The sequence below is a fragment of the Amblyomma maculatum genome, chromosome 1, assembly GCF_055883805.1.
Source record: "Amblyomma maculatum isolate TAMU_Amacu chromosome 1, ASM5588380v1, whole genome shotgun sequence".
NCBI classification, from domain to species: domain Eukaryota; kingdom Metazoa; phylum Arthropoda; class Arachnida; order Ixodida; family Ixodidae; genus Amblyomma; species Amblyomma maculatum.
Window position 1 is genome coordinate 408,564,213 of NC_139344.1, and position 21,053 is coordinate 408,585,265.

The 21,053-nt window shown below is 49.2% G+C and overlaps 10 non-coding genes and 1 pseudogene across 10 annotated transcripts; all 11 read right to left on the reverse strand.

The window, feature by feature from the left end:
• Positions 1–29: 29 nt before the first annotated feature.
• On the reverse strand, positions 30–111 carry TRNAS-GCU (transfer RNA serine (anticodon GCU)). The gene has a single exon. It is a non-coding gene; the product is annotated as a tRNA-Ser (tRNA).
• A 75-nt stretch (positions 112–186) lies between these two features.
• TRNAS-GCU (transfer RNA serine (anticodon GCU)) lies at positions 187–268 on the reverse strand. Its single transcript has one exon. It is a non-coding gene; the product is annotated as a tRNA-Ser (tRNA).
• A 4,024-nt stretch (positions 269–4,292) lies between these two features.
• TRNAS-GCU (transfer RNA serine (anticodon GCU)) lies at positions 4,293–4,374 on the reverse strand. The gene has a single exon. It is a non-coding gene; the product is annotated as a tRNA-Ser (tRNA).
• Positions 4,375–4,450: 76 nt separating this feature from the next.
• Positions 4,451–4,532, reverse strand: TRNAS-GCU (transfer RNA serine (anticodon GCU)). Its single transcript has one exon. It is a non-coding gene; the product is annotated as a tRNA-Ser (tRNA).
• Positions 4,533–4,613: 81 nt separating this feature from the next.
• On the reverse strand, positions 4,614–5,601 carry LOC146208892 (uncharacterized; annotated as a pseudogene).
• A 3,815-nt stretch (positions 5,602–9,416) lies between these two features.
• TRNAS-GCU (transfer RNA serine (anticodon GCU)) lies at positions 9,417–9,498 on the reverse strand. The gene has a single exon. It is a non-coding gene; the product is annotated as a tRNA-Ser (tRNA).
• Positions 9,499–9,574: 76 nt separating this feature from the next.
• On the reverse strand, positions 9,575–9,656 carry TRNAS-GCU (transfer RNA serine (anticodon GCU)). Its single transcript has one exon. It is a non-coding gene; the product is annotated as a tRNA-Ser (tRNA).
• Positions 9,657–9,732: 76 nt separating this feature from the next.
• Positions 9,733–9,814, reverse strand: TRNAS-GCU (transfer RNA serine (anticodon GCU)). Its single transcript has one exon. It is a non-coding gene; the product is annotated as a tRNA-Ser (tRNA).
• A 75-nt stretch (positions 9,815–9,889) lies between these two features.
• TRNAS-GCU (transfer RNA serine (anticodon GCU)) lies at positions 9,890–9,971 on the reverse strand. Its single transcript has one exon. It is a non-coding gene; the product is annotated as a tRNA-Ser (tRNA).
• Positions 9,972–10,047: 76 nt separating this feature from the next.
• On the reverse strand, positions 10,048–10,129 carry TRNAS-GCU (transfer RNA serine (anticodon GCU)). The gene has a single exon. It is a non-coding gene; the product is annotated as a tRNA-Ser (tRNA).
• Positions 10,130–10,205: 76 nt separating this feature from the next.
• Positions 10,206–10,287, reverse strand: TRNAS-GCU (transfer RNA serine (anticodon GCU)). Its single transcript has one exon. It is a non-coding gene; the product is annotated as a tRNA-Ser (tRNA).
• Between the last annotated feature and the right edge of the window lie 10,766 nt (positions 10,288–21,053).

Sequence of the window (21,053 nt, forward strand, 5' to 3'; positions counted from 1 at the left end):
GGGCATTGAATAAACTAGAAAACTTCCTCCGACGAGGATGGGATTCGAACCCACGCGGACAGAGCCCAATGGATTAGCAGTCCATCACCTTAACCTCTCGGGCACCTCGTCCGGATAAGCAGTGCAGCAGCTGATGGCAGCCCCTACATTTCCACAAGGGCAGTGAATAAAATAGAAAACTTCCTCCGACGAGGATGGGATTCGAACCCACGCGGGCAGAGCCCCATGGATTAGCAGTCCATCGCCTTAACCTCTCTGCCACCTCGTCCTTTTTTTTTCTTTATTGCCGACTTGGACATTCAAAACAAGACGATTAACAATAAAACATGCCAGCACACTTTCGCGTGACACGGCGGGTTAAAACTTTTTCAGTTTTTGTACGGAGAAAAATTTGTTCGTCTCGTCCTTTCCCAGGTCGACGCCCAAATGAAAACGGCAAAAACACTTTGATGTTTTTGTATGTCCTCGGAGCACTCAGCACATTCATCACGTACCACACTTAGCAGTAAGGAACAGATTACATATAGTGGCACGCGAGAACATGGGTAACTGCCTTCCTTTCCACGCATCACTTTTTTCCTTGGCCCTCGATGCTTGGTCATGCCAGTACGGATCTGGGTCCCGGTAAGAATCAAGGGGCACTCCTAGATACAATGCCGGAGTGGTTGACCAGCGCATCCGAGAATAGTGTTCGGGTGTGACCTCCCAGCCACCATGCCAGAAACCGCAGCTTTTTTCCCAGTTTATCTGGGCGCCTGTGCTGCTGCAAAATTTCTGTACTACATTCGTCACCTCACAAATACTTTCTCTATTCGCACAAAAGACTGCGATGTCGTCGGCATAAGCCAGGATTTTCACCTGCACTGATTGTAGCGTGAAGCCCGTTATGCATTCATTATTCCGGATGGCCAAGCAAAGCGGTTCCAAGGTAGGCCGCGAATAACAATGGCGACAGTGGACAACCCTGCCTCACTGAAGATCGCACTTGGAGGCTTTCAGTGAGTTCTTCATTCACAACAATCCGCGTGGTACAGTTTTCATATGCCATTCTAACGCCCTCTATTATCATTCGGCCGACGTTTGCATGATCTAATACGGCAAACAAAACATCGTGAGAAACGCGGTCAAAGGCTTTTGCCAGGTCTAGTTGTATTATCGCCACTCGGTCATCAAATGAGTCACAGCATTCTAGTATGGATCGTGCCACGTGTATGTTAGTGGCGATACGTCTCCCTTTTATGCCGCATGTTTGGTGCATGCCTACGAGCGTTGTTATAACACCCTGCAATCTTTTCGCTAGCCCCTTCATGAAAATTTTGTAGTCCACGTTGGTGAGGCTTATCGGGCGATGAGACCCCACCAACAGGCGCTTATCAGGGCCGTCGGTTTTAGGAATAAGCACTATGTGGGATGTTGTGAAAGACAGCGGAACACGTTTTTTCTCATAGCTTTCGTCAACAACCTTCAGCAGACCCTGGGCTATTGCAGGTTTGAACACTTTGTAGATAGCTGCACCCAGCCCGTCAGGGCCAGGGGCTTTACCTGCTGGCAGGGCATCTATTGCATCCTCAATTTCTTTCACAGAAATCGGCTGCTCAAGCCGTGTTTTAACTTTTTCATCAAGTTTCGGCATAAGTGGAAGGAATTCACTATAGAAGCCCCGTTCAGTTTTTCGCGACTGACAAAGCATATCTGCGAAATGATCACAGATTGCGTTCTTGATTACACTACTGTCCGCCGAAATACCTGTGCTAGTTCTTATTTCTCGTATTTCCTTTCGGCACGCGTATCGTTTTTCGTCTGATAACGCACGCTTTGTTGGCGTTTCCCCCGCCCACAGCTGTTCTGTCCGCGCCCGAATAACTGCCGCACTATACTTATCTGTGTCCATTTTTTCAAGCTGGGCTTTGACACCCCTGATCTCACGAAAGCATGCGCCTGGTTGGGCGTTTTCTATACACGTCAGAAATTCGAGCTGTTTACGAAGCTCTGCTTCTTTTTGCTTCTCTGCGTATCTTAATTTCGTGATTTTTTCAATCGCTCTCATTTTAACCCCCTGCTTAAAATCCTCCCATTTTGCAGCAAAGCTCAACGGTTTCGCTGTAATATATTTAATTCGTCATCTGTTTCGTTAAAAGAGCTCTCGTCCTCCAACAACTTATTAAGTTTCCATAAATGCCAATTAAACCGATTTTTGCTCTGTTTTCTTCCAAAGGTTGCAATCACTAAGGCATGATCACTGAAAGCCACAGGTCTAACTTCTTACAAGGTGCAAAGTGGTACAAGTTCAGCTGCGACATACACTGTCTAATCGAGCATGGCTGTTGCCCTGAAAATGGGTATACTGCGTATAGGTGCCATTAGTAAATATACTTCCAATATCCTCTAAATCATGGCCATGGACGATTTCATTCAAAACATCAGCACTTTTATCACGTACAATTGACGTTTTGGCGCGATCTGAAGCTTGGCAAACGCAATTGAAATCGCCCAATGGGATCATCACTGTCACTGTTTAAATATGACTCCACTTCTTCAAAAAATAATTTTCGCTCAGTCTGCGTTTGGTGCATACACACAAATAACTCGGAATTCAAGGCCGCAGTGCAAAAAATCAACGACAAGGAGATGGCCGCTTTGACACGAGAAAATCGACTGTACCATAATACCAAGATTATTGCGAAGAAGTACACAACTACCAGAGGCACCTACCGAATAGCAGACACATGCATCAAAATGCGTACGGAAAGCGGACACCATTCGGTCTATAGCAACTTGACTCAATTTTCGATTCTTGCACGGCGACTACATGCAGATCGTTATCTAGAAGAAGGGGACTAAGTTGACACTGTCGTCTTCTTCCTCCAAGGCCTCTCACGTTAATAGATGCTACGCGCAGTGCTTCACTTATTGTGATCGCCATATCGAAAAGCAAAAAAAAGCGCCTTATAAAATGGTGTCTGCCCTCGCACCACACCCCAGTACCCTTAGCCCAAAATGACACTTTGCACAATAAACTATGGAGGCGGTTTCCCCGCCTGCCTTGTATCAACCGAAATGTTCGGCCGCGGCTTCAGGGTAGACCGCCTCTAACCTGGAGTTTTGGGCGGCGGTCCGTCTCCCCCGTTGTGGTCCCTGTTGAAGCGTCCCGCTGTCAACATCGTCGTGGGGGCGTTTTCCGGCCACCAAGGTAGCCGCACCGGGAAGAATGTCCATGCCCTCAGAATCTGGAGGAATGCAAGGAGCCTCAGTGTCGACTGAAGATTTCGCCTCACCCTCCGACTTGGGCCCGACGTCCTGGTGAGGCGCTGGTTCACGCGTGGTGACATCCGCCTCAACCACGGATTTCTCCTGCTGCGGCACCCCCAGGGCAGTCTCCCTCTCACCCGCAGCGTTCTCAGTCGTAGCGGAAGATGTCTCTTCCATATCCGCCTCGTCCATGAACAAGGCGGATGCGTCCTGAGCGTTCACGGGCCCTGTCACTTTTGCATAGGTCCGCTCGCACTGGCCCTCGTTACCGAACCGTCGACAGGCACCACACCTTGGTATACGGCACTCCCGGCGAATGTGGCCGGTGCTGCGGCAGCGTAGGCAGAGCGGAGCTCTCCCTGGCACGACCACAAGGGCCAGATCACCGGCGACGCTCACCTGGTGGGGGATGTCTTCGAGCTTTACATCCGGCTTCAGATTCAGGGTCACATGCGACGTCGGTGACCTTGCCATAAGCTGCAAATTCGAGCTTCACGTCTTCGTTCGGTACACTGTGTAAAAGCCAGTGCACTTTCACGCGTACATCCTGGTTAGCTGGGTCAATAACAAGACACCGACACTTTTTCACGACCAGCTCACAAGAACTGACAATTTTCTTCACGGCGTCTTCATCCTTGAAGGTAACCGCCCACACATGGCTCATCTTGTAGGCTCCGATGGCGATGACTTCCGGTAGGAGCGATAATTCCGCGAGCGCATCGCGGAAATCTTCCACCCGGTAAGGGCGGGCCCTGATATCACAGTGCAGAAAAACTGTGTTCACAACAAAACGCCCTGTAGGCAAACTCGGTAAAACTACCTGATAGTCACATCCTGCTGAAGAAACAGCGGCAAAAAGCCTGTTTCCGCGGCCCTGCTGGGCCGCTGAAGCCGCTCCGACGGAGCCCATTTCACACGTCCACTCTCTAGCGAAGCCGGAAGTGCACTCCCCGCTCGGCCACCTCGTCCGGATACACAGTGCATCCGACGACGGCGGCCCCAAGACTTCTACAAGGGCTTTGCAAAAAGGATAAAACAACCTCCGACGAGGATGGGATTCGAACCCACGCGGGCAGAGCCCAATGGATTAGCAGTCCATCGCCCTAACCTCTCGGCCACCTCGTCCGGATACACATTGCACCCGACGAAGGCGGCCCCAAGACTTTTACAAGGGCTTTGCAAAAAAGGATAAAACAACCTCCGACGAGGGCGGGATTCGAACCAACGCGGGCAGAGCCCAATGGATTAGCAGTCCATCGCCTTAACCTCTCGGCCTCCTTGTCTCTTTTTTTTTCTTTATTGCCATATTTTGACAAACACTGCACACACACGCAAAAAAAAAAACTTCATTCAATCTTGACCCCAGCAACCTGCCAGAGCTGCTCGACAGGCCTTGTCTTGCTTAAAATTCTTTGAGCAGGCTCAAATTTTCCATCCTGGGTAGCCAATCGGGGTTACATGATTGTGATTTCACCACTTGCACGAATCTGTGCACATTTTCCTTAAAGTACATGCGGGCCGGTCGCGCGTCTGGGTCGCAGTAATAACCCGCCATCCTGGAGCGCCATATACTATGGAGGCCCCAGAGCATTACTTGATCCAACGGGAAACCATCCTCATTTTGAATGGCCAAAAATCTGATGCCGTACGGATGAAGCGGAAACTCTTTTTTAATGGTTCTTTGTAAAACATCCCAAAGATACACCCCCTCCCAACAGTGAAGAAATATATGATCAATTGTTTCGGGCACTTTGCATATTAGGCAATGCGTACCCCATGGTAAAAATAAACCTTTCCCCCTCTAAGAACTTTTTAACTGGTAGTGTTTCTGTATGTAATTTGAAGAAGAAAGTTTTTATTCCTGACTGCACTTGCATTCTTTTAACTCTTTTCAAAACGTCCCCACCGTTGCCTCCATTGTACATGGCTCTGTACACTGGCACTGGAAAAACAACATCACACAGATCACCGTATAGCTTTTTTCGCTTCACTTCACTTAAGAATTCTGTCGAAAAACGCGCTGTAAGAAATTTCACGCTGTCAGCCACTTCTCTAAAATAACCGAAGATTCTCCCTGGTAAACTCTTGGTACCCACAACAAAATCAGGCAAAGCACGGTTCAATCTTAGTTGGCACACAGTTCTTAAGAAAGGGTCACTAACATCTCGGAAGAAGAAAAACCTGTTGACAAGCTGGCGGAGAAATAGATGTCCCAGCCCGAGACCACCGTCTTTCACACTTCGAAACAAGTTCGTCCGCTTGCACCGTTCCCAGCTCGATGACCAAACAAACACAGCTAGAATACGATGTATCTTCTTGTACATTTACCCGGGAACAGTGCAACACTTGCATGACATACCAGAGTTTGCTTAAAAAGAACACATTGCACACCATCGCTCTTGCAAAAATTGATAAATATGCCCCCTTCCATCTATCTGCTTTTTCCTGTATTTCGTTCAGTTGTCCTTTCCAGTATGCATCGCTGTCCCTGTAGCTGTTTAATGGAACTTCTAAGTATTTTGTGGGGGTTGTTACCCAGGGCACATTTGCAAAAAGCTCTGGGGTTGATGGCCAATTGCCATGCCAAAATCTCTGACACTTTGACCAGTTCACTTTGCTTCCGGTTGCCTTCCTGAAACTGTCGACACACAGCACTGCCTCGCTTATACTATGCTGATCCACAGCACAGACCGCTAGGTCATCCGCGTATGCGAGCAACTTGACTTCAGCTGCCTGCAACTTAAAACCTTTAACTGCCTCGTTTTGGATAATGTTCACACATAGTGTCTCTATGTAGATAGCAAACAAAAGTGGGCTGAGGGGGCAGCTCTGGCGTACCGAGCGTTGCACCTGAATGGGGGCCCCCAGACTCTTGTTAATGATTAATCTAGTAGTGCGTCCACGGTACGCCATGGCTACGCCCTCTCTGATTACTGAACCTAGGTTCGCGTGATCCAGAATACACAGCAATATTTCGTGGGCCACACAGTCGAAAGCCTTTTCGAGGTCCAATTGAAGGATGGCTACACATTTATCCATTAGTTCACTACACTCGAGCACCGATCTTGCCGTGTGTATATTTGTCATAATTGACCTCCCCTTTATACCACACGTTTGGTGAGGACCAACAATATTTGTAATAACTGACTGCAATCTTCTAGCTAACACTTTCATCAATATTTTGTAATCTACGTTTGTCAAAGCAATTGGCCTATATGCTGTGACTTGCTTCAGCTTTTCCTCGTCATTTGTCTTGGGAATAATAATTGTATGAGATAGTCCGAAAGATTGCGGCAATCTATTCACTGCATAGGCTTCATGGAAGAGCGCTGTCAATATTGGAACTACTTAGTTCTTAAATTCTTTATAAAAAGCCGCACTTACGCCGTCTGGCCCAGGCGACTTTCCCATATTTAAACCATCGATCGCTTTTTCTACCTCGATTTCTGTGATTGGCATCTCCAATCTTTCCTTCTTATCCTCGTCTAGTCGCGGCATAGCTGCGAGAAACTTTTGTTTGAAAGCTTTCATGTCGACCACTTTTTTGCTGAACAGTTCCTGATACTATTGGAAGAAGCCATACCTGATATGTTCATCTTCCGACGGTAGCACGCCGCCCCATTCGATCTTATCAACGCGGTTTTTCTCGGCATGAGCCTTTTCAATTCCCAGTGCCCTTTTCGATGGCGTCTCGCCCATGGCCCAATTTTCCGCTCTTGCACGCACTAACGCTCATCGGTATGTGTCTTCTTCTATCAAGTTAATCTGTTCTTTTATTTTTCGAATATCCTCTACCCATCTGCCGAGTGCCTTACATTCCTGTTCGTGTAGTCTTGCGAGCAAAGCCTTAAGCTGGGTTTCTGTAATTTTCTTGTACACCAGGCAACTGGATCTGTCAATGGCTTTGATTTTAATCTGTTCCTTGCAGAATTCCCACTGTTTCCAGATTTCGAGCAAAGTCCCTGGCCTCACTTTAATCAATTCATTCAATACCACGCGTCTAAAGGCATCATCCTTAAGCAATTTATTGTTCAATTTCCATAACTCCCAGCTAAATGCATTGCTTCGTTTTTTGGTGCCGAATAAGCATTGCACCAAACAGTGATCCGTGAATGTCATAGGCACCACTCGGTATTCATTGCATGAATGAATCAAATCCAGCGACGCGTAAATTCTGTCCAGACGCGCGTGGCTAGAACCTTGGAAGTGCGTGTACTGAACGGCACGCGGTCCTTCCAAGCAATCAGCCACATCCTCCATGTTCCATTCGCTTGTTAACTGGCATAACATTTCAGTGCTCTTGTCCCTGAATCCGCGTGTGCTGGTTTTGTCTCGAGCATTCAGTACACAGTTAAAATCGCCCAGCAATACTACCTGACTTTCCGTACTTAACTGCTGCATAACATTCTCGAAAAACACTGTTCTTTCCTCCACACAGTTAGGAGCGCACACACAAATAATACGCCACTCAACACCGCTGTATACACAATCAGCCACTACACACCGTCCAGAAGAGCATGAGGAGTAGCCCTTTACAACCAGACCAGGCAGCTTTTTGACGAACAATACACACCCGGCCGATGTCCCAACTGCGTGGCTAACAATGGCGTAAAATCTAGCCGTGAAACGTCGCACCATGCTCCCGGTCTCTTCCTCCCCATCAACCTTAGTTTCTTGCACGGCAAGCACGTCAATATCGTGGTCAATTAAGAGCCGGTGCACCTGGCTCTGCTTCTTTCTGCCTGCCAATCCCCTGACATTTAACGTGGCTACTCTTAAGGTGGTTTCAGGCGCCATTTTCATCAAGGGTGAAGAGACCGAAAGCATGGTGCTTACCTTTCCCGTCTAGCGCGTTGCTAGACGCCGTCGTTGGATCCATCCCCGTCCGGTGCGAGCGGCTGACCCGGCAGCGGGGGCACTTTATCCGCTGCCCGTCTCTCTGATGATATGTTTGGCCGCGGACGTAGCGTGGACCGCCGGCATTGCCCCGTTTTTGCTGGTGGCTCGTCGACGCTGGGGGCTGGGACGCCTGGCTTACGAACACCGCTGGTGTCCGAGTGCTCCTCCCCATTATCCTGTTCCATACCGTTTGCCGGCTCAAGTGACGTGCCTTCCTCATTGCTAGGGAGCTCAGGTGCAGAGTCCGCTCTCCCCACATCCCTCGCAGCATTGCCGCTTTCTGCCGAGTCCACCGATGAATCCGTCTCCCATGTCTGCGTTCGCACCTCTCCGGCACCCTTCGTCGCCTCCTCCGCCTCGACCACGTCCATGGTGAGCTCCGCCGACCGTTCCGCATTTCCATGTCCCGCGGCCGAAGCGTACGAAAGCACACAGGCAGCCTCGTCATGTCCGTAGCGTCTACACTTTGGACAACGCGGTACCTTACATTCACGTCGAACGTGACCGGTACCGCGGCAGCGCAGGCACTGCATCGCTCGCCCAGGCACCACGACAAGGGCTAGCTCTCCGGCAACTCGCAGCTGGTGAGGTAAGTCGTCCACCTTAATGCCGGGTTTCAATTTCGGGAGCACAGTCCTCGTGGTGGACCCCTTCTTCTTGACGCCTTGAACTCTCCACCTTTCCCGGGTCACCTCGGTCCCCTTCCCAAAAGCAGCAAAAGCCGTCCGGATGTCGTCGTCTGCCACACCGTGCAACATCTAGTGAAGTCGCAGCTTCACCTGTTGGTCTTCGGGATTGATAATGAGGCAACGGCGTCCCTTAACTTCGAGTTCCTTGAAAGCCGCCAATTTCTTCGTTGCTTCTGTGCTGCTTAACGTGACCGCCCAAACATGGCTGATCTGATACGCCCCCAACGCCACAACGTCGGGGAGCGCACCAGCCTTGACCTGGGCATCGCGGAAATCCTCGACCCTGTATGGCATGACTCGCACATCGCCGTGGAAAAAAAGCGTGTTAAAAACAACGCGTCCGGTGGGCAAAGTTGGCAGAATAATCTGACACTCGCTATCGTCCATGTCGTCGAGCCTGTTTCCGCGGCTGGAAAGGGCCGCTATCGCCGCTCCGCTGGAGCACATGATTCTGCGACCGTTCACTACGGTGGCCGGAAGTAGAATGCTCTAGGCCACCTCGTCCGGATACACATTGCACCCGACGAAGGCGGCCCCAAGACTTCTACAAGGGCTTTGCAAAAAGGATAAAACAACCTCCGACGAGGATGGGATTCGAACCCATGCGGGCAGAGCCCAATGGATTAGCAGTCCATCGCCTTAACCTCTCGGCCACCTCGTCCGGATACACATTGCACCCGACGAAGGCGGCCCCAAGACTTCTACAAGGGCTTTGTAAAAAATGATAAAACAACCTCCAACGAGGATGGGATTCGAACCCACGCGGGCAGAGCCCAATGGATTAGCAGTCCATCGCCTTAACCTCTCGGCCGCCTCGTCCGGATACACAGTGCACCCGACGACGGCGACCCCAAGACTTCTACAAGGGCTTCGTAAAAAAGGATAAAACAACCTCCGACGAGGATGGGATTCGAACCCACGCGGGCAGAGCCCAATGGATTAGCAGTCCATCGCCTTAACTTCTCGGCCACCTCGTCCGGATACACATTGCACCCGACGAAGGCGGCCCCAAGACTTCTACAAGGGCTTTGTAAAAAGGATAAAACAACCTCCGACGAGGATGGGATTCGAACCCACGCGGGCAGAGCCCAATGGATTAGCAGTCCATCGCCTTAACCTCTCGGCCGCCTCGTCCGGATACACAGTGCACCCGACGACGGCGGCCCCATGACTTCTACAAGGGCTTCGTAAAAAAGGATAAAACAACCTCCGACGAGGATGGGATTCGAACCCACGCGGGCAGAGTCCAATGGATTAGCAGTACATCGCCTTAACCTCTCGGCCGCCTCGTCCGGATACACAGTGCACCCGACGACGGCGACCCCAAGACTTCTACAAGGGCTTCGTAAAAAAGGATAAAACAACCTCCGACGAGGATGGGATTCGAACCCACGCGGGCAGAGCCCAATGGATTAGCAGTCCATCGCCTTAACCTCTCGGCCACCTCGTCCGGATACACATTGCACCCGACGAAGGCGGCCCCAAGACTTCTACAAGGGCTTTGTTAAAAGGATGAAACAATCTCCGACGAGGATGGGATTAGCCCAATTGATTAGCAGTCCATCGCCTTAACCTCTCAACTTTTTTTTTTCTTCTTTATTACCACATTGGAATATAACCCCACCCACACCCACCCACCCACACGCACACCCGCACGCGCGCACGCACGCACACACACACACACACACACACACACACACACACACACACACACACACACACACACACACACACACACACACACACACACACACACACACACACACACACACACACACACACACACACACACACACACACACACACACACACACACACACACACACACACACACACACACACACACACACACACACACACACACACACACACACACACACACACACACACACACACACACACACACACACACACACACACACACACACACACACACACACGCGCGCACACACACGCGCGCGCGCACGCGCGCACGCACACGCGCGCACGCACACGCGCGCACGCGCACGCGCGCACGCGCACGCGCGCACGCGCACGCGCGCACGCGCACACGCGCACGCGCGCACACGCGCGCGCGCGCACGCGCGCACACACACACGCGCGCACACACACACACGCGCACACACACACACGCGCACACACACACACGCGCACACACACACACGCGCACACACACACACGCGCACGCACACACGCGCACGCACACACGCGCACGCACACACGCGCACGCGCACGCGCGCACGCGCACGCGCGCACGCGCACGCGCGCACGCGCACGCGCACGCGCGCACGCGCGCACGCGCGCACACACACACACACACACACACACACACACACACACACACACACACACACACACACACACACACACACACACACACACACACACACACACACACACACACACACACACACACACACACACACACACACACACACACACACACACACACACACACACACACACACACACACACACACACACACACACACACACACACACACACACACACACACACACACACACACACACACACACACACACACACACACACACACACACACACACACACACACACACACACACACACACACACACACACACACACACACACACACACACACACACACACACACACACACACACACACACACACACACACACACACACACACACACACACACACACACACACACACACACACACACACACACACACACACACACACACACACACACACACACACACACACACACACACACACACACACACACACACACACACACACACACACACACACACACACACACACACACACACACACACACACACACACACACACACACACACACACACACACACACACACACACACACACACACACACACACACACACACACACACACACACACACACACACACACACACACACACACACACACACACACACACACACACACACACAAAGCACATCTGTACAGCTTCTACATCACTTGACAAGTAAAAGGCGCGAGCGGAAATCTGCCTCGCTCACGCAACAGGATTAAAAGCGTTTAAGCTGTACAAGGTCATCCATTACTGACAACCACTCGGGGGGCTCACTTTGGGCCGTAAGCACATGTCTTATATAAGACATGCTTTCGATAAAGTACTCCCTGACGGGAAGTAAAGTCTCGTCTGCATGCCTGAATGCCATTAGATTTCTCCAAATACTGTGTAGGCTAAGAAGCATTAACATGTCATATGGCATGTCGTCCCCACTCTCTATAGGTAGAAATCGTATTCCGTATGGCGATATCAGGAGCAACTTTTTAACCGTTCGTTGTAAGATGTCCCAATGAAATACCGAGTTTGTACAGTGAAGGAACATGTGATATATCGTCTCCGGTGTTCTACATATTAGGCAATTTACGGACCATGGGACAAAAATACCCTTCTCTTGAAGCCAGGGCTTCACTGGTAGAGTGCCGCTGTGCAACTGAAAAAAGAATGTTTTAACCGAAGCCAGCACAGGCATCCTCTTTACTCTTTTCAGCACATTTTTACCTCGACCTACACTGTACATGGCCCGGTAGACAGGAACAGGTAACATAGTATCAATGAGTGCTTCGTAAAGTTCTTTTCTCGATACCTCAGTAAGGTACTGCACTGAAAAGCGAACTTTCAAAAACTTAAAAGCTCGAATAACCTCCCAGAGAAAACCTCTGACCCTCGTGTGTCTAACAGGGCTGGTTGATACAACGAAGTCTGGCAGTGCCTCACCCAGCCACAGTTGCATTACTGTCAGCAAGAAAACGTCTCTTTGGTCCCGAAGGAACATAAATCTCTACACAAGTTGCCTAACGAACAAATGAGTCAAACCCAGTCCGCCGCTTTTCGCAGATCGAAAAAGATTTGTGCGGCTTGTCCTCTCCCAACTCAACCCCCAAATAAACACTGAAAACACTCAGTGCAATCGTTGGACACTGGTTCATGACATGCACAATGCCTGAAGCACATACCAAACTTTGGCCACTAGAAACAGGTTGCATACTGTGGCTCTAGTAAGAATAGAAAAATCTCGGCCGCCCCATTTGGCGTATTTTCACGCGCACGTTCAGTTTCTGCTTCGCAGTACTTTGCTGGTTCTTTATAATCGTTTAGCGGAACTCCCAAATATTTAACAGGTGACATTACCCACTGAAAGCCTTCGTGCATGATAGGTGCAGAATCCCAGTTACCATGCCAAAAGCCGAAGCACTTTTCCCAGTTTATCACGCTTCCTGAGACTTTGCAAAACCTAGTCGCCTCTTTCACTGCTTCTGTTACGCTATCTTTATCTGCGCAGAAGATTGCAATGTCATCCGCGTAAGAAAGGATTTTAACTTCAGTGGACAATATCGCAAAGCCATGCACATTCTCATTTGACATAATTTTTAGACAGAATGGTTCGAGATACAGGGCAAACAACAACGGCGACAAAGGGCATCCTTGTCTAACTGAAGAACGAACAGTAATGCTTTCACTCAGTTGCTTATAAATAATGATGTTTGCCGTACAACCAGCATATGCCATTTTAACGCCTTCAACAAGAACGCGGCTAACATTCACATGTTCAAGGATAGAAAACAAGATATGGTGACTAACGCGGTCAAAGGCTTTTTCCATGTCTGATTGCAACATGGCTACAGGTTTGTCAAATGAATCACAGCATTCTAGAATACTACCTTCTACATGAATGTTTGTATGTATCGTTCGACATTTCATTCCGCACGTTTGGTGCGGGCCAACAATAGACTTTATTACATTCTGCAATCTTCCTAAAACCTTCATGAAAACCTTATAGCCTACATTGTGAGACTTATGGGCTTATAAGCATTTACTGATAGTCGCCTAGTGGGATCGTCACTCTTCGGTATGAGAACAATGTCGGTTTTTCGGAAAGACTGAGGCATCATGTGGGTTTCATACATTTCTTGAATTATTCGGTGCAAAATATACGCCATATCACTCTTGAAGGCTTTGTAGAAAGCTGCGCCAAGCCCGCCTGGTCCCGGTGCCTTTCCAGAGCTCAACTCGTCAATAGCACGCTCGATTTCAATAATGCTAATAGGTGCCTCTAGGTTAAGCTTAACTTAATCACCTAGTATAGGCAACAGCGACAAAAAATCTGACTCAAAGCCTTCTTGCAAGTTTGCCTCGTGACCCAGCAGTTCTTCATAATAATCAACAAACGCACGCTGAATAGTCTTGAAATCACGAGTTATTTCTCCCTTGTAGTCTATTTCTTTAATCTCATTCTCGGCGGCATATCGTTTTTCGCAAAGGGACCGCTTTGTTGGCGACTCACCTAGCCACAACCGCTCTGCGCGTGCGCGTATGATAGCACCTTTGTATTTTTTCTTGTCTATCAGTTCTAGTCTATTTTTGTTTCTTTTATCTCTGTTGCAAACTGGCCTGGCTGTGCGTTTTCTAGCCGCAGAAATGAATTTAATCGGCTTTGAAGCTCTTTTTCCTCCGTTTTCTCATTATGTCGTAGTGCACACGCTCTTTCGATTGCGCTCATTTTTATTTCTTCTTTGAAACGCTCCCATTTCTTTATAACGTCCCTAGTGTCGCCCATAAACAACCTATCAAGATTTTCTTGTACTGTACGAGCGAAACTTTCATCACTAAGCAGCTTTACATTTAGTTTCCAAAGGTTCTAGTTGAAATTAGATCTCTTGGGCTTAGTTCCTACTGTAAACATCACCATGCAATGATCGCTGAATGCGATGCTTTTAACCATGTATTCACTAATCATTGGCACAAAGATAGCAGACACATAAGCTCTGTCGAGTCGTGCGTGGCTGACTTGTTGGAAGTGCGTGAACTGAGGACGGATTCCTCCTGACAGAGCACTCCCAACGTCTTCGAGATTGTGCTCTTGGACGATTGAACTCAAAAGCAACGAACTTTGATCCTGAATGATCGCGTTAGTAGCTCTGTCCTCGGGCATACACACGCAATTGAAATCCAAGAAGGATCGTATATCTGGTAGAATTCAAATAAGGTTCAATATTTTTGAAGAATGCTTTGCGCTCATTTTCCTTATTTGCCGCGTACACACACAGTACGCGCCACTGTAAATCAAGATATGAAAAATCACACATAACAAAACGTCCAGTATTACACACTACAACAGATTCTTCAACAATACCTAAAGAATTGCGGATGGAGATAGCACACCCTCCCGATGTACCAACAGAATGGCATACACATACACTGTACCGATTTCTAAACGGTTCGACCATGCGGTTTGTCTGAGCTTCACTGTCGACCTTAGTCTCTTGCACTGCTATCCCGTCCAAATCGTTGTCCAGCATGAGGCGACTCAGTTGATACTGACGTCGCCTCGCTGCAAGGCCTCTTACATTAAGCGTGGCAAATCGAAGTGTTGCTTCAGGTTGAGCTGCCATTTCGTTGAGGAACACAAGATACCCGAACCGCTCGGTGCTCACCTTCTACCGTATTATACCCAGATGAAGAATACAGGAAACGTTCTCGTTTACGAAATTTCGAGTACACTCAAAAGTTGTTCGGGCCGTCCGGCGTCCTCGCTGGCAGACCCGTCGTGAGTCGCCCCTCGTCCTTGAGTCAATCAGGGGCGAGCCATTTTTTCTACGTCGGTGTAGTCGTCGCCGGCTTTCTGTCCGGCGGGATGTTGGGCTTCGGGCGAAGCGTCACCCGACGCTGTCCTGGCGTTTTGGGAGGTGGTTCGTCGGCGCTGGGGGTAGAAAGACACGAATCTTCAACACAGGCCTTGTCATCGGTCCTCTTTGTTGGTGCCACGTTCGTGGATGATTGGTCGTAGTCCATACCTCCTTCGATAACTGCGGCATTTTCTCTCATGCTTATAGTGCCTTGGCTGCCTTCTCAATCTGATGCCCCCACAGTCTCGGCTACACATACCTGAGCAGGCACAGAGGCGCGCTCTTCACTTCACTGCCCCGCCCCCAGTGTCATCCGTATCCTTGGCATTTGACTGCGGTGTGCTCGATTCGGTACTCGCAGCTTCCTCGTCTTCAACCTCGTCCATGACGAGCTCCGAGGTGTCTTGCCTTTTCATAAACCCTGTGACATTTGCATACGTTTTGACACATTCAGTTTCATGATGGCTGAAGCGGCGGCATAGAGTACAACGAGGAACTTTGCACTCACGTCGGACATGTCCTGTGGTATGGCACCTCAGGCAAAGTGGAGCTCTGCCGGAAATAACTATGAGAGCCTGTTCTCCACAAATGCGCAGCTGGTGCGGCAAATCATCAATTGTCACACCAGGCTTCAACTTCAAGGACACTGACCGTGTTGAAGAGCCTTTGTCCAGTACGCCTTGTGCGCGCCAGCGTTCCTTGGCAATTACTGTGACAGTGCCGTACGGAGCCAGGGCGGTCCGCACATCTTCATCGGGAACGTTGTACAAAATCCAGTGAATTTTCATCCTAACAACCTGGTCATTAGGATCGACAACAATGCACCGACGGTCTTTCACGGCTAGTTCACGGCAAGACCACAACTGCTTCATTCCATCGTCACTCTTGAACGTGATGGCCCAAACGTGATTCATTTGGTACGCCCCCAAGGCGATAACCTCGGGGAGCAGTCCCAACTGAGCCAGCGCGTCGCGAAAATCCCAGACCTTGTATGGTCTCGCTCTCACATCGGCGTGCAAAAAGAGTGTTAAAAACAATACGACCTGTTGGAAGCCGGAGCAAAATAACTTCGTAAGCTTGGTCACCTGAGCAAGAAAACCTGTTTCAGCGGCCCATTTGGGTCGCTGTAACAGCTCCTACGGAGCCCATGATGCACACGTCCGTTCGCTAGCGAAGCCGGGTGCACTGTGTATCCGGCCCCTTCGTCCGGATACTAGATGCACCCGACGACGGCGGCCCCAAGACTTCTACAAGGGCTTTGCAAAAAAGATAAAACAACCTCCGACGAGAATGGGATTCGAACCAACGCGGGCAGAGCCCAATGGATTAGCAGTCTATCGCCTTAACCTCTCGCCACCTCGTCTTTTTTTTTCTTTATTGCCGGCTTCGACACACAATACACAACATACAAAAGTGATAAAACGTGTCAGCAAACCTTTAGCGGACACGACGCGTTAAAATTTATTCATCTCTACCAAGCTGTTAAGCTGGTATATCCATTCTGGTGGTTCGGGGAGTGTTCGATACACTTCCCTCAAACGTACAACACTTTCTATAAAATGTTCCCGCACAGGACGCACATCAACATCTGCATTGTTGGACTGCATTCGCGTTTTCCACAAGCTGTGGAGGCCGAGGAGTATAATCGTATCCAGTGGACTATTGTCAGCATGTAAAACCGGAAGGAATCTTATGCCGTACATATCTAGGGGTAATTCTTTTTTCAAAGTCCTTTGAAGCATATCCCAGAAAAAGATGGGATCCCAACAATCTAGGAATAAGTGTTCTATGGTTTCAGCTTTCTTACATAGGTAACAGTTAGTTGTCCAGGGTACAAAAAGACCTTTTTCCTGAAGCCATGTTTTTACTGATAACGTGTTAGTATGAAGTTTAAAGAAAAAGGATTTGACCGAGGGTAACACCGGCATTCTCTTCACTCTGTGCAAAACATCTCCTCCTGGGCCTCCACATAATGGCAAACGGTAAAGTGGAACCGGAATCATTGCATCCAATAAATCTGAGTACAATTTTTTCCGCGTGACATCACTCAAGTATTGCATCGAAAATCGCGCATGCAGCATCCCGTATGCAAGTATCACTTCGCGTAGGTACCCTCTCACAGCCCCACCCATAGCATGACAAGAGCATACCACATATGCTGGAAGAAGTCTGCACAGTCGGAGTTGCACAACTGTGCGCAGGAACATGTCATTTTGATTTCGCAGAAACATAAATCGTGAGACGACTTGCCTCAAAAACAAATGTGCAAGGCCTAGCCCACCTTTTTTTGCAGACAGGAACAAGTTTGTCCGACTGGTTCTTTCCCACGTCGATGCCCAAACAAAAACGGCGAAAACACGGTGCAATTTTTGAACGCTGATCCGAGAGGCACTGAGCACATTCATGACATACCATATTTTTGCAGTGAGAGATAAATTGCACACGGTAGCCCGCGAAAATACAGATAATTGCCTTCCTTGCCACGCATCAGCCTTTTCTTTTGCATTTAAAGTTTCATCTTTCCAATACGAATCAGGGTCTCGGTATGCTTGCAGAGGTACACCTAGATACATTGTAGGAATCGTTGACCACTGCAGTCAGGAGTAGTACTCTGGCGTGTCTTCCCAACTGCCGTGCCAGAAGCCATAGCTCTTTTCCCAGTTTATTAACGCCCCCGTAGACTGACAATATTTGTGGACTACATTTGTGGCTTCACAGATGCTATCTTTATCTGAACAGAAAACCGCAATATCATCGGCATAGGCCAATATTTTAACATGCGCTGACTGTAGCCTGAAGCCCGTTACGCTCTCATTATTTCGGATAGCCAAGCAAAGAGGCTCAAGGTAGAGTGCAAACAACAGGGGCGACATGGGACAGCCCTGCCTAACTGACGACCGAACTTGCAGGCTTTCGGTCAGTTCTCCGTTCACTATAATTCGCGTTGTGCAGTTGGCATACGCCATTCTGACGCCGTCTGTTATTAAATCACCAACATTGGAGTGATCCAATATTGCAAACAGCACATTATGCGACACCCGGTCAAATGCTTTTGCGAGATCCAGTTGGATCATTTCAACACGGTCACCAAGTGCGTCACAACATTCTAGTACGCTTCGCGCTACGTGAATGTTCGTGGCGATGCTCCGTCCCTTTATGCCACAAGTCTGATGCGTGCCAACCTGCTTTGTTATCACACATTGCAGTCGTCTTGCCAACACTTTCATATATATTTTATAATCAACGTTGGTGAGGCTTATCGGGCGATAAGACCCCACCAACAAACGCTTTTCCGGCTCCTCAGTTTTCGGAATCAGTGTGGTATGAAGTTCTGAAGGACAGTGGAACACGGTTTTGCTCATAAGCTTCATTGATAACCTTCAGGAGGAGGTTAGCTATCATTGGCTTAAACATTTTATAAAAGGACGCCCCTAATCCGTCAGGGCCCGGTGCTTTACCAGCTGGCAGAGCGTCTAGTGCGTCCTCTATTTCTTCGACGCAAATTGGCATTTCTAGTCGCTCCTTTTCTTCACATCAAGCTTAGGCATTAGAGGCAAAAATTCTGCTTCAAAATCCCCTACCATTTTTCGCGGTTGACCAAGTAGGTCCTTCAAATGACCGGCAATTACATGTTTGATAACACTGCTGTCCGACGATACATCATTCCCACTTCGTATTTTTCGTATTTCCTTACAGCTCGCGTATCGCTTTTCGTCCGATAAAGCACGCTTTGTAGGTGCTTCAGCGGCCCACAGCTTCTCAGACCGTGCGCGAATAACCGCCGCTCTGTACTTATCCGTATCTAATCTTTCCAACTGTATCTTGATGCTCCTTAGTTCTTTGGAAAATGTACCTGGTTGAGCGCATTCTATACCAGTAAGGAATTCTAGTTGCTCACACAGGTGTTTTTCGTTTTGTTTCTGTTCAAATCGCAGTTTACTACTTTTTTCAATTGCCTTCAGTTTAGCTGCCTGTTTAAATTCTTCCCAGCCCACGGCAACACTTATCGGCTGCTCTGCGAGCAACTTCTTTAGCTCCTCCTCAACGTCCTTAACATAACCCTCGTCCTCCAACAATTTCGTGTTGAGTTTCCATAGGTCCCAATTAAAGCTGTTTTTGCTTTGATTTCTGCCGAAGTTTGCAATCACTAGACAGTGATCACTAAAGCACACTGGTCTAACCTCATACGATGTACACAGCGGCACTAATTCAAGCGATGCATACAACCGATCAAGTCGTGCGTGGCTACTGACTTGAAAATGAGTGAATTGCAGTTGAGTAGCATTTGCAAACACACTTCCAACATCTTCCAAGTTGTGACCGTGAATAACTGAATTCAGGATCTCCGCACTCTTATCCTTCACTGTCAAGCATTTTACACGGTCTTCAGCGCGACAAACACAGTTGAAATCCCCCAACAAAACTATGACCTTTTCACAATCTAGGTACGTCTGGAAACGTTCAAAAAACATTATTCTCTCGGAAGCTATATTAGGTGCATACACACACATAACTCTGAAGTTTACATCGTAAAGTGAAAAATCAACAATCAGGAGCCGGCCACTTTGACAAGAAAACAGCGACTGCACATTTATACCAACATTGTTACGTATGAAAAGGGCACAGCCGCCAGAGGAACTAACTGAATAACACACACAAACGTCGAAATGCAGTCGGAAAGCGGACACCATTCGATCTGTCGCTTCTTGGCTATCAATTTTGGTTTCTTGAACAGCTACTACGTGCAGATCGTTCTCCATGAAAAGGCGGTTAAGCTGGCACTGCCGCCTTCTTGCTCCGAGGCCCCGTACGTTTATTGTAGCTACACGTAGCGCTTCAGGGATGTTGATTGCCATGTCCAAGAAAGGAAAGGACCCTATCTCATGGTGTCTGCCTAAACGACAAACCCCGGGACCCCATGCCACCTCTGTATGGCATGAACTACACAAAACTACGGAGGCGGTTTACCCGCCTGCCGTGATTCTACAGGAATGTTCGGACGCGGCTTCAAGGTCGAACGCCTCATACCTGATGTTTTAGTCGGCGGTTCGTCTCCGCCACTGGCACCAAGTTGGGGCACATTCGGAGCGAGTTGCTCGTGCGGCCGTTTTCCGACCGTTTGGCTGACCGCTGTACCGAGAACGTCCATGGGCTGGGTGTCGCTAACCACAGAGTCAAATAATGTCACAGCCGCACCATTCGGCACGACGGCGACGGCCGATGCAGACTCTGGGGAAGACTTCTCGGGCGTTGCGCCAGCGACAGGTTGACACTCCAGTTCATCCGTCTGTGGGACACCCATCGTGGTCTCTTGCAGCGACGATACATTAGCCGCCCTCGATGCCTCCTCCGCGTCAGCTTCATCCATGAGCAGTTCGGCAGCGTCTACGCTGCTCACGGGCCCGGTGACGCTGGCGTACGTCCGAGAACACTGGGTCTCGTCATGTCCGAAGCGACGGCAGGAACCGCACCGTGGAATGCGGCAGTCGCGCCGAATGTGGTCCGTGCCTCGACACCGCAGATGGGAGCCGTGCCCGCTAGCTCT